At 39.2% G+C, this 17,144-nt stretch overlaps 1 pseudogene; it reads right to left on the bottom strand.

Moving 5' to 3' along the window:
• Positions 1-3,435: 3,435 nt before the first annotated feature.
• On the bottom strand, positions 3,436-9,969 carry LOC118663268 (annotated as a pseudogene).
• Between the last annotated feature and the right edge of the window lie 7,175 nt (positions 9,970-17,144).

Genomic DNA, 17,144 nt, shown 5'->3' with positions numbered 1-17,144 from the left:
GTGTAGAGGTTTTTTTCCTGATTTTTCTGACTATCTTCAGATGGTTTGAAAGGTATTTGATCTAAAATAAGAGTCACCAAACTAACTGTGGACCAAATCCAATCACATCCATTCATTGACATATCATTTATAACTGCTTTCATACTGCAATGGCAGAGTTTCGTATATGCAACAGAAACCACCCCATGGACTGCAAAGTCAAAAATGTGTGCTATTCTGGCCCTTTACAAAAAAGTTTGCCAATCCCTCATATAAATTATATAGGGTTGCTACTGTTGAACTAAAAAACTTTCTTAATGATTCTGGACATGTAGTCCAACCTACTCCTTATTCAGAGCCAAGAAGCTAAAACTATGTCTAGTTTTTTCCATCTTTACTCTGAAATAAGCAGAATGTGAGAATCAGAAGAAATAATAAAATAATTTAGTTCAACTTCATTTTAGAGATGAGAATTCATTCCTAGAGAAGTTCTGATTTACCTCGTCACAGTTCTTAGTGGTAGATGCCACACTGCAATTTACTTGAATCAATAAAGCCACAACAGCCATGAAATATGAATGTGCTTGGTGGTGAGTAAGTTGTGCTATGATCTTGAGTCTCCATGATGAAAAAGCATGGTATGTTTTTCTATTTGTTGAAGTCTTCTGAGTTTTTAAATTTTTCTTCATAAAAGTCTTGCTTCTTTTAAATTTTTTTCTATGTATTTTTTTGTTGTTGCTATTTTAAATGGATCTTCCACTATGCTTTCTCTCTGGTAATAATTTGTATAAATGAAAGAATTTGATTTCTATATATTTATATAACTTGTAACTAATTTATGAAGTCTTTATTACTCATTTTTGTTGTTAATGTTGAGTCTCTGGGGTTTTTCAATTACATAGTCATAATACTTGCAAATAGTAATAGTTTACTTACACCTTCCCAATTATTATAACTCCAATTTCCTCCTTTTGTCTAATTGTATTGAACAGTAAATCAAATATAATATTAAATATTTGTGAGAGTGGCCATTATTGTCTTATTTCTAATTTTAGTAAAGATGCTTGAAGTATTTACCCATTAATCATAATTTCAGCCTTTGTGCTGAGTTAGATATATCATGTTAAGAAAGTACCATTTTTTTTTCTTAATTTATTAAGCTTGTTTTCTTAGTAATGGTTGTTGAATTTTTCAAATGACTTGTAAGCATCTATGACATGGAATCTATTATTCTCTTCTAATATTTTCATATGATTTTTTCCCTAATATATAAACATCCTTACATTCCTAGAATAAACCTTACTTGGTCATAAAGTATTTTTTCTTTTTGTTTGGTTTTTACATGCTGCTGGGTTCTGTGTTAATATGTTCTTTAAGATACTTTTGTATTTTTATTCATAAGTTAGATTAGTGGTCTGATATATTTTTTTATTTTTCTCAGGTTTTGTTATCAATGTTACCATTTTAGAGAAATTAGATGTTTCCTTCTTTGAAATTTTCTCTGGTAATAATATTAATATTAGAACTAGAGACCTGCAGCACGAAATTCATGCACTGGGGGAGGGGGAGTGTCCTCAGCTCAGCCTGCATCCTCTCCAATCTGGGACCCCTCGGGGGATGTCCAACTGCCGGTTTAGGCTCGGTCGGACATCCTTCTCACAATCCAGGACTGCTGGCTCCCAACCACTTGCCTTCCTGATTACCCCTAACTGCTTCTGCCTGCCAGCCTGATCACCCCCTAACCAATCCCCTGCCAGCCCGATCGCCGCCAACTGTCCTCCCCTGCCAGCCTGGTTGCCCCCAACTGCCCTCCCCTGCTGGCCTGGTTGCCCCTAACTGCCCTCCCCTGCTGGCCTGATCACCCACAACTGCCCTCCCCTGCAGGCCATCTTGTGGCTGTGGGCACCGCCATATTTGAGGGCGGGGCAGTCAAATTAGCATATTCCCTCCTTATCAGCTGTGGGCGCTGCCATCTTTGCTACAGCGTGAGGGTCAATTATCATATTCCCTCTTAATTAGATTGTATGCTTTCAAAGTTTGGTAGAATTCACCATCTGGGTGCGCTGCTCTCTGTGGGTGTAACTCTTTGACAACTCTACTTATTTTTCCTCGAGTTCTGTTTTTAAGTCTTTGCTTTTAATCTTTTCTATGATTTTGGTAAATTATATTATCTTAGACATTTTTCTATTTAATAAAGTTTTTTAAACTGGTGAACACAGAATTGAACAAAGTAATTTATTGCAATTCTATTAACTTTCTGCTTTTATGGTTCTTTCGCTTGCATTGTATTTTTGCACATTTGCTCTCTTCCTTTTTTCCTTAGAATCAAATAGTTGATGGTTTCTCTATTGAATTAGTTTTTTAACTTAATACTTTTGTCCTTCTGTTTTCTAACTTATTAATTTTGTCTTTTTTCTTTGCTAGGTAACTTCTTTTGTTTTTCTTCAATTTATTTTATCAAAAAAAATAATAAAATAAACAAAAATAGAAAAAATAACAATTTATTTTATCCCCTTCCCCCCTAACTTTTTGAATTAAATTCTCCATTTATCTTAATTCTTCTTTTTATGTAAGAATGTAAAACTATGAATTTTCCTCTGGATTGTACAAGTTTTTCTGTTGGTCTGTTTGTATTTCAGGTTTTTTAAGCACTTTATTTTCCTTGCACAATGGCATGTTGCTGGCAACTAATGTTCTCACCTGACAATAGAAAACCAAAATTTGTTGTTACCACTTAAAGAATTGTTTGTACAGCTTTACATAAAAGAATTAATAAATTTACAGGTATAAATGCAAACCATTTGCCAATGCAAGGCAATTAACAACTCACAGTTCTGGCAGGAAAACATCATAAGAAAGGAAACTGAGTTTGAAGTCTTGGAATCTTCCAACACTGTTAGACTGGGAAAACAGAAAGGACAGCTGATCAAGACCTGCCAGCCTCTAGAACCCTGGAATAGTCAGTGTGTATACTCTAATACCCTGCACAGATCAAGAATTTGATGGTCTTACAGATTCTCACCAAGCCAATTTCTCTTCCATAAATGTGTTCTCTCACCTCAGTCAGGAAGTACCAAGGGTTTAAATCAAAGATAACTTTGTAATATATACAAAGGTAACAGTTAAATATAACATTAAAATTAACAAGTTCTACAATCCAGCTTGTAGCAAATAAAAGCTTCAAAGACAAATTTCTTTACTTGTTTTTTATTTAAGGAAGGAAGAGAGAGACTGAAACATCAATGATGAGCGAGACTCATCAATCGACTGCCTCCTGCACACCCCACACTGGGGATCAAGCCCACAACAGGGGCATGTGCCCTGACGAGGAATCAAACCCTGACCTCGCACTTCAGAGGTCGACACTCAACCACTAAGCCATGCTGGCCAGGCGACAAATTTCTTTTTAAATGTTTATTCCAGTTTCATGAGGCTAACATGAGGTAGGACAAATGTATACTTCCGATTTAATTCATGCAACAAATGGTATGCGTCTGCTTGCAGTCCATTTATAATCATTTGCAATGGACAATGGAGGGGCTCAACTTGTTATATTCCTGCTTGCTGATCCACATCTGCTAGAAGGTGCACAGCAAGGCCAGGATGAAGCCGCCAATTCACACTGAATACTTGCATTTAGGAGGAGTGATGATTTTGACCTCCACTTGCTGAGATCCAGTGCTGTGATCTGCATGCTGTCAAACATGCCAGAGTACATGCTGGTTTCATCAGAGAGCACCGTGTCACATACATGTCCTTCCAGATGTCAACATCACAGTTCATGATTGAGTTAAAGATGGTCCCAGGACTCCATACCCAGGAAAGAAGGCTGGATGAGTGCTTCTGGACAACAGAATCACTGGTTGGTGATGGTGAGCACCTGATGATTGGACAACTGGTAACTCAAGGAGAAGGACTCGGTGGTGGCCATCTCCTGCTCAAAGTCTAAGGCAACATAGCAGAGTTTCTCCTTGATGTCATGAATGATTTTCCATTCTGCTGTGGTGGTGAAGCTGTAGGCATGCTCTGTGAGGATCTTCATGAGGTAATCCATCAGGCCCCAGCCAGCCAGATCCAGACACAGAATGTGGTGAAGCAGTATAGGCCTCATAGGTGGCACCATGTGAAGGACCCCATCCCTAGGGGTCCATTATAAAACCAGTGATGTAACCAGAGTCATTCAGATACAGCAAGGCCCAGATGAACACGTACATGCCCAGGTGTTGAAGGTCTCAAACATAATCTGAGTCATCTCTCTGAGGGCTTTGGGGTTCAGTGGAGCCTCAGCAGCACCAGGCGCTCCTCAGGGACCACATGTAGCTTGTTGTAGAATGTGTGCCAGATCTTCCTAATGTCGCCCCAGTTGAGGACTATGCCAGGCTCCGTGAGGTACTTCAGGATCAGGATGCCACACTTGCTCTGGACTTTCTGCCCCCAGACCACCTGGGCACCCAACAATGGATGGAATCATGGCTTGGGGGTCATCATTTCTAGCAAAATCACCTTTACACATGCCAAAGCCGTTGTCAATGATGAGCCCAGCGATTTCTTTTGCATTGCAATCTAGAAGAGTGGGAGCAGAGGAATGAGGAGGTTGAGCCACAGGAGCAACTCCAGGAGTTTTTGTATATTGTGTCTTTATTGTCTACAATTTAGTTAATGGTTTCTCTTTGTTCTAAACTTTGTTTAAAATAGTTTTAAATTTCCACAAAGAAAGAATTTTGTCCCCTAATTTTAATTTTATTATAATTTTAATTTATATTATATTGCATTGTGATTTTTTTTTAAAAAAATGCTATCACCAGGCTGGTGTGGCTCAATGGTTGAGCGTCTACCTATGAACCTGGAGATCATGATAACCATTCAGGACACATGCCCGGATTGCAAGCTCAATTCCCAGTGTGGAGTGTGCAGGAGGCAGCCGATTAGTGATTCTTTCTCATCATTGATATTTCTATCTCTCTCTCCCTCTCCCTTCCTCTCTGAAATCAATACAAATCTTTACCAAAAAAATGCTATCTTTACAGTTTAGTCAGTGATGGCGAACCTTTTGAGCTCGGCGTGTCAGCATTTTGAAAAACCCTAACTTAACTCTGGTGCCGTGTCACATATAGAATTTTTTTGATATTTGCAACCATAGTAAAAAAAAGACATATTTTTGATATTTATTTTATACTAGAGGCCCGGTGCACAAAAATTTGTGCACTCGGGGGGAAGGGGGGCCCTCAGCCCTGCCTGTGCCCTCTTGCAGTCTGGGACCCCTCAGGGGATGACCACCTGCTGGCTTAGGCCCACTCCCCAGGGGATTTGGCCTATGATGGCAATCAGACATCCCTCTGGCAGCCTGGCAGCCCTCGGGGGATGTCCACTTGCCAGCGGGGAGCAGGCCTAAACTGCAGTTGGACATCCTTAGCGCTGCTGAGGAGGCAGGAGAGGCTCCCACCACAACCGCTGTACTGGCAGCCATCAGCCTGGCTTGTGGCTGAGCACAGCTCCTCCCATGTGAGAGCGCCCTGACCACCAGAGGGCAGCTCCTACATTGAGCGTCTGCCCCCTGGTGGTCAGTGTGTGTCATAGTGACCAGTCATTCCTAGTCGTTCTGCTGTTAGGGTCAGTTTGCATATTACCCTTTTACTATATAGGATAGAGGCCTGGTGCACAGGTGGGGGCCGGCTGGTTTGCCCTGAAGGGTGTCCTGGATCAGGGTGGGAGTCCCGCTTGGGTTCCTGGCCAGCCTGGATGAGGGGCTGATGGCTGTTTGCAGCTGGTCACACCCCCTTCAGGGTGGGGGTCCCCACTGGGGTGTCTGGCCAGTCTGGGTGAGGGACTGAGGGCCATTTTCAGGCTGGCGGGTGACTGAAGCTCCCAACCACTCCTTTTTTTCTTTTTTCTTTTTTCTTTTTTTATTCTGGGATTTATTTACCTTCTATGGCTGTCACTGGAGCTGAGAGCCGGCTTTAGCTCTGAGGCTCGGCTCCAGCTCTGAGACCTCGGCTGCTGAAAGCAGGTATCTGGGTTTGTTTGGGTTCTACAATTGTAACACTATTGCGGTCCTGCTCGCTTCAGCTCTGACGGCTGAAAGCAGGTTTCTGGGGATTGTTTAACTTATATAATTGCAACATTGTTTCTTAGAGTGCAAGCTCAGAGGCAGGCAGGGAACCTTGGCTTCCTCCATCATTGGAGCAAGCAAGCCTCCTGTTCACTTCAGCTGCCTGGCTGCTGGCCACCATCTTGGTTGGCAGTTAATTTGCATATCTCGCTGATTAGCCAATGGGAAGGGTAGCGAAGTTACAGTTAATTACCATGTTTCTCTATTATTAGATAGGATATTTAAATGCCATTTAACAAAGAAAAATCAACCAAAAAATGAGTTCGTGTGTCACCTCTGACACGTGTGTCATAGGTTCGCCATCACTATTTTAGATGTTGCTAAGGTTTTTCTTTGTGGCTTAATTTTTTTTAATTAAGTTTTTTTTGAGAGAGGAGTAGAGAGAGAGAAAGTGGGAGAGGGAAAGAGAGAGAGAGAAATGATTTGTTGTTCTACTTATTTATGCATTCATTGGTTGATTTTTGTATGAGTCCTGACCAGGTATCCAACCTGCAACCTTGGAATATGAGGACAATGCTATAAACAACTGTAACCAACCCTATCAGGACTGTGACTTGATAGTTTTTGTGAATGTTTATGTATTCTCTTTTTAAAATTTGATATATTAATCAGATCTGCCTTATCAATTACATTACTGAGCTTTTCTTAATTTACTTATTATTTACAGGTACTCTCATAGACAGAGAAATAGAAAAGTTAAATAATTTTACTAACTTCTCAATAGCACATGGTAAAGTCCTTTAGGAAATGGCAAAACTGAATTTAGACAGTCTGACTTCAGGACCTCACCACTTAACTATTATATCATGAGGAAGAGAGATCTCCCAGGGAAACGCCTTGAATTCAATACAAAGGTCGTGAAGACACAGGAGTTTGTGTAGCAATTTAGTAAGATATCCAAAAAGCTGGGTAATTCAGGAGCTGAGAAATTGTGCATGATGTAAAAAGACTAGAGAAAAAGGAACTGCAAACTATGTGTAATATTGATCAGTGAAGTTGCCAAAGGTGTGGTCTATTTAGCAAGGGTGCAGTGTGTTGGGGCAAGGAGGGTACGGTTACATATGCGATGATGATGACTAATATTAAACTAAGTGGAGAACAAGCTTCACCACCAATCTGCAAGAGACTTATGATAGTGAAATGGTTTAATCTCTGCAGACCTTCCAAGCTCTCCTGGGGAGGAAGGTATCATTTCCGAAGCAGGAGACTCTACCAGCCAGAGAATGGCAGGGTGAAAATACAAATGAGAAATGCCCCTGAGTTGTTTTTCCCATTAAGGGAGGTGATAGCTCCATTGTGGTGGAGGGTGGGGCAATTTGTAGCTCTCACTGGCAGGTCTTTCAACTCCTACCAGGATAAAGATGTGCTGCAGAAGTTAATCTGTTCACTAGCTGAAATGAATCCACCTCAGGGAAGTCTTTGGATATAATGTCTAAAAAAGGATGCAAACCAGAGTAGTGTTCTGCATGGGAAAAATTACTCCCTGCATATCTTTTAGCCTCAGATGTAGAAACAGTGTCTGCCCTCCATAGCAGAGAGTAATGTAGTTGCTCAGGCCCGTGGGAGAAGTCCCTTGGGTACTTCCTTCACAAGGATGGAGAGTGCAAAACTTTACCAATATGCTGGGAGAGAAATGGAATGGCTATAAAACCGATTTCCTAAGTATCTGACAGCTTTGGAGTAGGGAAGGTGAGATTAGGTATGTTGGAGAGAAAAGGAGTCACACATTGCTCTAATACACTCTCATGCCTCACATCCTGAGAGAGGATATGGGGAGGTGAAACAACTGGCTATTTCAAGTTGTCCACTCTCAGGTGAGCAAGGAAAGATGTGGAATTGAATTAGGCCAGAAATAAAGTTGGCCATGGAGAGGGGGAAAGGCTGAAGTGGTGTGTGTGTGACGCGTCAACCAAGAAACCTCTGATGGAAGGTGGTGAGCAAAGCGTAGATCTTGGAGCACTGGGAACCAATGGTTGTTGATGCTAATTCAATGCCATCAGGAATCCCCAATTTGGGGTGCGGTGAAGAAGGAAACTTTAGTCAGTGCAAAACAGCTCAATTGTTATACAGGACGGCTCTGAGGCAGCCCTCGGGGGAAGTGATCCTGGCGCCTGGACCCTCTTTGGCTAGACAGCACTGCTCTGCTCCTCTCTGGTCTGTACTGCCCTGCTCCATGCCAGTTTGCTTTGCCCTGCACTGACCTGCTTCACTCTGCTCCGGCTAGACACCTTCGGTACCTAACCAAAGGAAAGGCCAGCAGGTCATACCTATAGACAAAAGCTTATGAACTTGTAGTGAGGAAGTACTGGTTTAGGGATGTCTCATTAAGACAGAGCACAGGGTTTGGTTGGTTGTGCTTGTTAGTCATTTTTGCAACTGCAGTGTAGCATTAATTATGTTTGGTTAGAAACATTGTTCTATTGGCTTCCCTGCATCCTGTTGAAAACTTTATCACAATCTGACCTTAGCAGAGTTGCTTTGCACTTTCTCAGGATGTAAGTAGAGTTGAACTGAAGGTCCTAGCTGGGGAGGGTAATTTGGCTGACTAGAAGGCCATGGAAAAGCTTCAGTGGGGTTGTGACTCTAGAGGAACACTCCAAGAAAAATTCAACTAAAGCAGAGAAAATGAGGAAGGAATATGACTTTTGTGGAGGTAGCAGGCCGCTCAGCAGTTGTTAAAATATCAGATAAACCTTTCCTCAGTTACAAAGCAGCTGTTCCCTGCACTTCCCTGCATACTCTATTTTGTAAGAAGACTGAAGCACATGGGGAGGCAACCATAAAATGATACTGAATATATGACACTGTGTACTTCCTCTTCCTGTTGTGGTTGGATTTGAGCTAGAACACCTTGAGGAATTTGGCTTTGAGATGCAAGCATTTTTTTTCTCTTAGGCTAGCAAAGTTGAAGTCAACACACAATTTAGTATAAACTTCTCTTCGTTCTGAAAAAAGGAACAGGCTGGACAGACTTAGTTTTGTAGTATTAAACAAAAACATTCTCTAAAATGGAAAGGGTTGATATCATGAAATTAAAAATCTAAAATATTCATGGAAGCTGTAAAGTATAGTGTGTGTGTGTGTGTGTGTGTGTGTGTGTGTGTGTGTACTTGAGACTCTGCTCAACTTCTTTTGAGAAGCATATTTTTAGGTTTAGGTCAGAGGAACAGGGGGAGGGACACACCCAACAGCTGTAGAAGCAGGAAATATCTACTCACAAACTGAAGAATAAAATCATGTAAGCTGAATATTTTGTTCCAACTACCATTTTTGATAAAGTCCTTATTTGATAAATGTATGATTGAGAGTGGGGATGCTTGCTTTTCTTTGTGCAGAGTATCCAGGCAGCTTTACCCCTGCAAACTCATTGTTTCCTCTGGAGAGTATTTCTTTTAAGATAATTTTCCAGAGGTATTAGGAGCTAAGTCCCATAGGACAGCAAGGGGGGTAATTATGGGAGTGATGTTCATCTCAACTTGAAGGAGGGTCAGTGAAGAGTTACTGACTGGCCTGGGTTTGGCAAAGGTCAAGTTGAATTGAACTATTGATGGCAGTATTTAGAACAAAAAAATATAGACTTTAAGAAAAGTGAAAAATGCAAACTGTCTTTGTTTATCATAATTTATATGGTTATATAAAAATAAGTGAATTACCTGCTGCAATATCAGTGTATCTCTTGTAGTGATACTGCAATCTAAATTTATAACAGGCCAACCAACTTCCCTGTAAGGAGAAGATGAGCAGTACCCAGTTTTCAGGGAAGAATTTAGTTCTCTTTAAAGAAAATGAAACCTATATGGCAAATGGAACCTTAGTGCATAGGGAAACTTGTTTTTCTCTCTGGGCTTTGTTTGGGAACTATCTTGAAATAAGGTAGACATGTTCGCACAACTACTGATTGTTAGGGGAAGATGATCTCTGACCATTTGAAGGCCAAGGCTATAAACTGCAATTGACCCAGCTGCATTTTTGTAAATCAGACTATGTATTCTTTGCTATATTTATCACACTTTTATGTTGCCCGTGGCCCAGTGTTTCTCAAAATGTGGTATTTGGACTGCCTTCATTAGCATTACCTGGAAGTTGTTAAAAATAAAAACTCCTAATCCTGAACTTAAAAAAAAATTATCTTTATTGTAGAAAGTATTACAGATGTGCCCTTTATTTTCCCCATGGACCCCCTCCACCTCGCACCCGCACCCGCCCCTCCCAGGCTTTCACCACACTATCGTCTGTGTCCAAGGGCTATGCATAATCCTGAACTTGACTAATTCAAAATATAGGCATGGAACCTCAGGATCTGTATCTTAAACACCCCTCACAGGTTATTCTTATGCATACTACAGTCTGAACACCCCAGTAGGATCTCAACTATGCTTCCAGGAATTAGGAGGGGGTCTGTGCTCATGAAGGTGACAGACTTAATGAGAGAGGTGGTGGTGACAACAACAGAAATCCCAAGTGAAATATTGGAGTTTCAAAGTCTAGCTATTCTACATTGTCTGTGTGTAAATTCTCCTTCTGTTGCCAACTAGCCTTTAGTCTGTTTTTGCAGGAAATAGTGATTTCCTGTAGGCTTTGCCTCCCTATGGAGAAGCCTGGAAATACTTTCCCTACTACTTGCCACTAGCTGAAGGCTGAGGCTTCCACGGTGGGCTGCTGTTAAATCTTTAAGAAGGTGATCTTCTTTTGAGCCAGGCAATATATTCTGCGACCTTTTGAGTTTCATTTTCTCCAGATACTGTAACGCAGTGATGGCGAAACTTTTGAGCTCGGCGTGTCAGCATTTTGAATAACCCGAACTTAACTCTGGTTCCGTGTCACATATAGAAATTTTTTGATATTTGCAACCATAGTAAAACAAAGACTTATATTTTTGATATTTATTTTATATATTTAAATGCCATTTAACAAAGAAAAATCAACCAAAAAAATGAGTTCGCGTGTCACCTCTGACACGCGTGTCATAGGTTCGCCATCACTGCTGTAATGACTCCTTACTTAGGCATTCCGTTTCATTTTCTCCAAATACTACAATGACTCCTTACTGTTTTATTTGGACCGGCCTGCTGTGTGGCTTTCAGGGCCTCTGATGCAACTTAGTAATCACACAAGGCTGACGAGAGCCCCAATAACTGTGAATGCTTTATCCTTGCCTCACATGCCTGCCATGCCCAACCCAACATACGCTTACATACCATCAATCCCATCTTTCTAGCCATCTTTCCTTCCTTCTGCATGCTTTATTCTGTTACTAATCTCCTGCAGAAGCAAAACTGACACTTGTTCTTCTTCTGGTATGATTAAGCACATCACATACTGTAGTTTAGACCAAAATAAGTCTACTTTGCACTCTTAGATATTGCATTCTCTTTCTCTCTCTCTCTCTCTCTCTCTCTCTCTCTCTCTCTCTCTCTCTCTCTCTCTCTCTCTCTCTCTCTCTCTCTGTATAATAGATAATAGTAGGCTCATCCTGACTAGTTCTGCTTCCAGAATAATAAACCCTGGAACATTTCCTGTAAGCCTGAACCCTCTAAAGATTGTTATCCCTGATTTTTTATATTCTGATGTCTGAAGACATGAATGATCTTTGTAAATATGATAGTTGTGAGAGAAAGTAGGTTTTTTTTCCCACCATGAAAAGACTAATATAAACTTGGTGTCCTTGATAATTTTACCTTTCTTTCCCTTTAAATACTTATAGTTTGAATATGGTGAGCCGGTCTTTCTGACTTCTTCAGAAAGAAGCCTGACAACCTTGCCCTGATGACAGGTAAAAGTTTGTCCATCCTTTCCTAAATGCAACAGTTTCTTGAGCATTTTTTGGCGGTCCCTTCCAGCTCTTTGTATCTTGCCTTCCAGAACACCTTCCATTGCAGTAAAATGGAAGCATTATCATTTATCTCTATAAAAGCATTATCGTTTACCCAGTGGCCTAAGCCCAAAGTCTGGAGTCATCCTTGACTCCTACCTCTCCTTACTTCCTTCTCCTCTCCCCTAAAAGTCTTTCATATCAGTTCCTAACACAACCATGACCTCTTTTATTCATTCATTTATTTACTTAGGTTCAATCATTTTTTATTTCTTATCTGTTGCTTTTTTGAAAACATCTTTATTGAGATATAATTCACATACCATAGAATTCATACATTTAATGTGTACAATTCAATGGTTCTATGCATATTCACAGAGTTGTGCAAACATCACCACAACCTAATTTTAAATATTTTTAATCACTCCAAAGAGCACTCTTTAGCAGTTGGCTATAATCTCTTGATTGGGTTTCCAACTAGCTATTAGTTTAAGTTCTTGTGATCCATTCTTCATGTTACAGTCAGAAAGAAGTTTCTAAAGTGTAAATCTAAGTGTGTCCCATTCTACCTTAAAAAGCTTTAATAGCTCCTTACTCCCATCATTGTCCTGATAGAATAAAAAATCTTTAAGGTAACTCCAGGATCTGTAAGGGTCTGACCTCTTTCTTTAATTCAGGGATAAACAGTATTTTAGAATCATCTGGGGATGGTGAAAGGCTTTAGAAAATTGTTTGAAATGTACTTGGACATTTCTCTCCATGAAGAGATAATGCTCAAATTGTACTAGATTTTCCACAGTCTAGAATATCTGGAGAAATAGTTTAATTATATATAATTTTACCCATTTTATAGTTTTTTATTGTTTGAGATTTCATTTTATCTATGAGCAGGAAACACGATCATATTTTCAGAGTTTAAGGTTTCTAACGCTCATTTGGCTCAGGGTCTGTGGGGTAAGGAAAGTCAAGAAAGGGGGAATAAGGTCTAAACTGGGCCCAGTTAGTTAAACTAAGGGTATCGGGAGGCTATTGGGAAAGAAGGAAAGAAGGACCATGGAAAGGGGAGAGAGAAGTCTATTGGAGGGAGGAGTGGAATGTCAATGCCACAGCAAATCTGGTCTTTATTTTCTGGGCCACTTGCTTCTTGGGAGGATGGGAACGAGGTGCTGATTTTTCTTGTTCATCTTTGAAGCCCCAGTGCCTGGCACACAGTAGACATATGGTTGGCAACAAATGCTGAATGGATAAATGAATAAACAAATGAATACTTCTAATAAAGCATTGCAATTATTTATGTTTCTGTGTCTGTTTTATTCATCTCTGCTTAGTTAATCTTGTGCTCAGTACCTGTTGAATTGCCTTTAGTTGCATAGCTAGACAGGAATTAGGTTTGGCACTTGGGAGTACAAGTTCTTACTCCTAGTTCAGGTTTCTTGTCCCTAACACCATGTTGCCTCTTTAGTGCTGTACAAATATTAAAATATGCCCCTGAGTGCTCTAAGTGTTTCTCAGAGGCTCACAAACCACAAGTTTCTTTATCTGATAATCAGTTTCATTTCTTTTTAGCCACACCTCTCATTGGTAAGGAACATTTTTTTTTTCTAGCAGTGAGTTTCAAATATTCAAACCCATGGTCGTTGTATTTTAGGTAACTGCAGTGTTTTATCTAACTTATTTTAAAGAGCGTAAAAAGTGTGTGCTTTTGAACCTGCCGTGGTACTACAATGTCTCAGGGGTAATAGATTCCATTTGAAGAAGAGCCTAGTGTATTCACCAATATAGCACTTTGCCTCAAACTTCTAATTGATTGAAAGAAGGTCTATTAGAATGGAAACTTTCAGAAAAACAACAGACTTTGCTCTTATGAGGCCCTTACCATTATTCCTTCTCTCCTCCATTTATCTCTCTGTTTTCATCCTCTGTTTCTCTCACACACAATGCCAACCATGTTCAAAACTGATTTACACTTGTTTCCCCCCTCCAGCAACATTTGTCTCACAATTCTTTACAACTTGCTTCTTCAGCTTTCTGCTCAAATAATGCCCTAACAGAAAGTGCTTCCTGACCACTATATAAAAAATGTGGCCTTCTGGTTCCCATCCTTTAGAGTTTTCTCCATAGCACATTAATCACCACCTGACATTCTGTATATTTAATTGCTAAATTGTTTGTCTCACTCAATAAAATATGAGCACCATGAAGATAGAGGCTGACTTGCATCCTTACTATCTAATTGGCACACCAATGACCATTTGGTGAATGAATGATTGATATATGACCTTTAATAACTGTCACTTTATTTATCATCTAAATAAACTATAATCTGTTCATAATAGTGTCTGTACAAAATGATGTCCTTCATTAACACTGTTGCCACAGTTATATTTTTAGAACACATCTAATTATGCCACTCACATGTATAAAATTTTTCTATTGTTTCTGACTGCCACTAGCCATGCTTCTCAATTTGAGGTATGAGGGGATGGAGAAGTCACAGGATAAAATAGCACATAATTCTATTTCAGAGGGCTAATTTTACTTTCAGGATTTTTTTTTTTTGGGGGGGGGTAGTTTCCAATTTTACTCATCTTTAAAAGTTTTGTCACATGCATGTATAAACTCTGTATAAAGTCAAGAATGTATAGGACTTGAACTTTTCAGTATTTTACTGTTATTAATTTACATAGAAAATATATCCCCATACAACTTTTTAAAAAAATATATATTTTTTTATTGATTTCAGAGAGGAATGGAGAGGGAGAGAGAGACAGAAACATCAATGATGAGAGGGAATCACTGATTGGCTGCCTCCTGCACACCCCCTACTGGGGATCAAGCCCGCAACTCAGACATGTGCCCGTGACCAGAATCAAACCTGGGCTGATTCAGTTCCTGGGCTGACACTCTAGCCACTGAGCCAAACTGGTTAGGACCTCATACAAGTTTTGCAGAACTCTGAAATAGTTATACAATGCAATGTTTCCAGAAATGAAGAGCTCCTAGACTTTTATGAATACATACCCAAACTTCATTTACAAATTACTATTTCTAGTATCAAAATGATATCTTATTGTTATTAGATTTAATTCTTTAATAGTTATATGCTATTTTTTAAATACCTGTATCTATCTAGGTTTCTCAGACCCTATGACCCCATATGGCAACCACTGTTTCAAAATAATGGCAAAACAGCTAGTCAACGTGCAGCCATTACCCCCTTGATTGAAAATAACCAAAATTTTAGCCTTTGCTCTAAACTATTTCTTAAACTTGGAGAGTCACTAAAAATCTTCAATAGACCCTTCTTTTTTAAAAAAAAAAAAACTGTGAAGAGATGGCATTAGACATTCTCTACCATTGCTTCAGAGACTACAAATCAGTTTAACTTCCTTGAGTTTAGGTTTCTTATTTGTCCATTTCAAAACATTAATTTTACCTTGCAGGACACCATTGCATATAGTAGATGCACAATAATCACATGTTCAGCTAAATTAATAAGTATCCCACTAAATTTGTCACAGGCCTGGCTTCTAATGGTTAATCAATGAATATTTGTTGAGGGAATGAAAATATCTGAAAGGAGCCTAGAAGGACAGAATAATCACCTATCTTCATTCACCAGCATGAAGATAGTGTTATAATTTCATTTGAATTCACTTATGCTAGTCAAAATATTGAATTTCCCCAGAATTTATTTTTTTTTCTACTGCAACTATAAAAGACTTACACACAAAAAATATCATATTGGCAAATGCACATCTTTAAGGTCTTTCCATTTCTTTCTGGATTAGTGCACAAAATGATGGCCTGGAAGACAAAAATAGTCCTTTTGGGCATCAAATAGTTTTACTGCAAAGAACAGTTTGATAAGTACCTTCACCCACAATTTACAGGGTGAGGGGAAAAGTAGGTTTCTAGTTGTTTATATGGAAAATGATGCAATAATTAATAAACTCTGTGTTCCCATACTTTTGCTCCACCCTGTGTACTCAGTTCCTGATTAAATTATGGGTTTTGCTATTACGGAAATGCTGGTGGCCACATCTCAAGTGTCTCTTAAGTGAGAAAACACTGAACAAAAAGAGGAAGTAGTCATCATTTTTGACACTTAAAAACCAACTACATTACACTTATGAAGAATAAGGTGAGGTGGTTTGCTTTATAAGTTAGATAATAAAGTTACATAATTAAGGTGGTGCAGTATTAGCAGAGAGGGAAAAAGTTTACCAATAGAACAAACTATAAAACCCAGGAACAGAGAAACATGCATTTGTAGAAACTTGGTATATGAAAAAAGTTACACAAAATATAGCAGGGAAAAAATGGACTACTTAATAAATGAGGCTCTGACAATTATTTATTTAAAAATGAAACTGGATTTCTTTTCAGTATCATACATAAAAATCAACTCTTTGTGATGCAAATTAAAGAGCAAACTCATCTTTCTCTATTGAAAAAAAACTATTTGAGGAGTTACTTTCTGAGAACAAAAGTGACTGGCAAATGATTCTAAGGATGTCTCAGACTGCCATACTATTATATAAGTACTAGAGGTTCAATGCACGAAATTCATGCAAGAGGCTCAGCTCCCACTGCCACGGCAGCTGCCTCAGCCTCGGCCTCGGGCCCTGCGGCTCCAAGGCTTAGTCCAGAAGGTCATCTGATCTAATTAGCATATTATGCTTTTATTATTATAGATTCAGATTTAACCTCCCAACAAGAAGATAGGTATCAGTGTTTTCATCAATAGTTGCCCATATTATTGTAGTACACTTCTCTGGTAGTATTTTGGATCTCTCTCCTCCGAGCGATTATACTTAAATATCTTCTAAAGACAAGAAAATAATTTGTTTGTATTTATGTATTTGTATAATTTGGTATTACATAGGAATGAGATATAGCCTTGCTGATGAATTTCCAGCCCTAATCCCAATTTGATGAAATCAAAAAGCAATTCACTTTATCCATTAAATAAGATTTAGAAAAACAATTTGTATTTTTCTTGGGTCATTAAAATCAAACATCATTATATAATGGAATAGAATGATAAGTTCACGTGAATTTGAAAGGTAAGACATGAGATGTCAAAGAAATCCCACAGGGTTGAGGGTTACTTTGATCTTTGTCTCCCCAAACAGTCCCCCTTCAAGAACAAGGAATGGCATTTGGCCACAACTTGACTCTTCCCAATTTTTTCTTCCAAAATCCGCTGTTCCATTCTCCCCACTTCCAGCCCTATTACTT

Source organism: Myotis myotis, unplaced genomic scaffold (genome assembly GCF_014108235.1).
Source record: "Myotis myotis isolate mMyoMyo1 unplaced genomic scaffold, mMyoMyo1.p scaffold_m19_p_9, whole genome shotgun sequence".
NCBI lineage: Eukaryota > Metazoa > Chordata > Mammalia > Chiroptera > Vespertilionidae > Myotis > Myotis myotis.
This window is presented reverse-complemented; position numbering and strand designations above follow the sequence as displayed.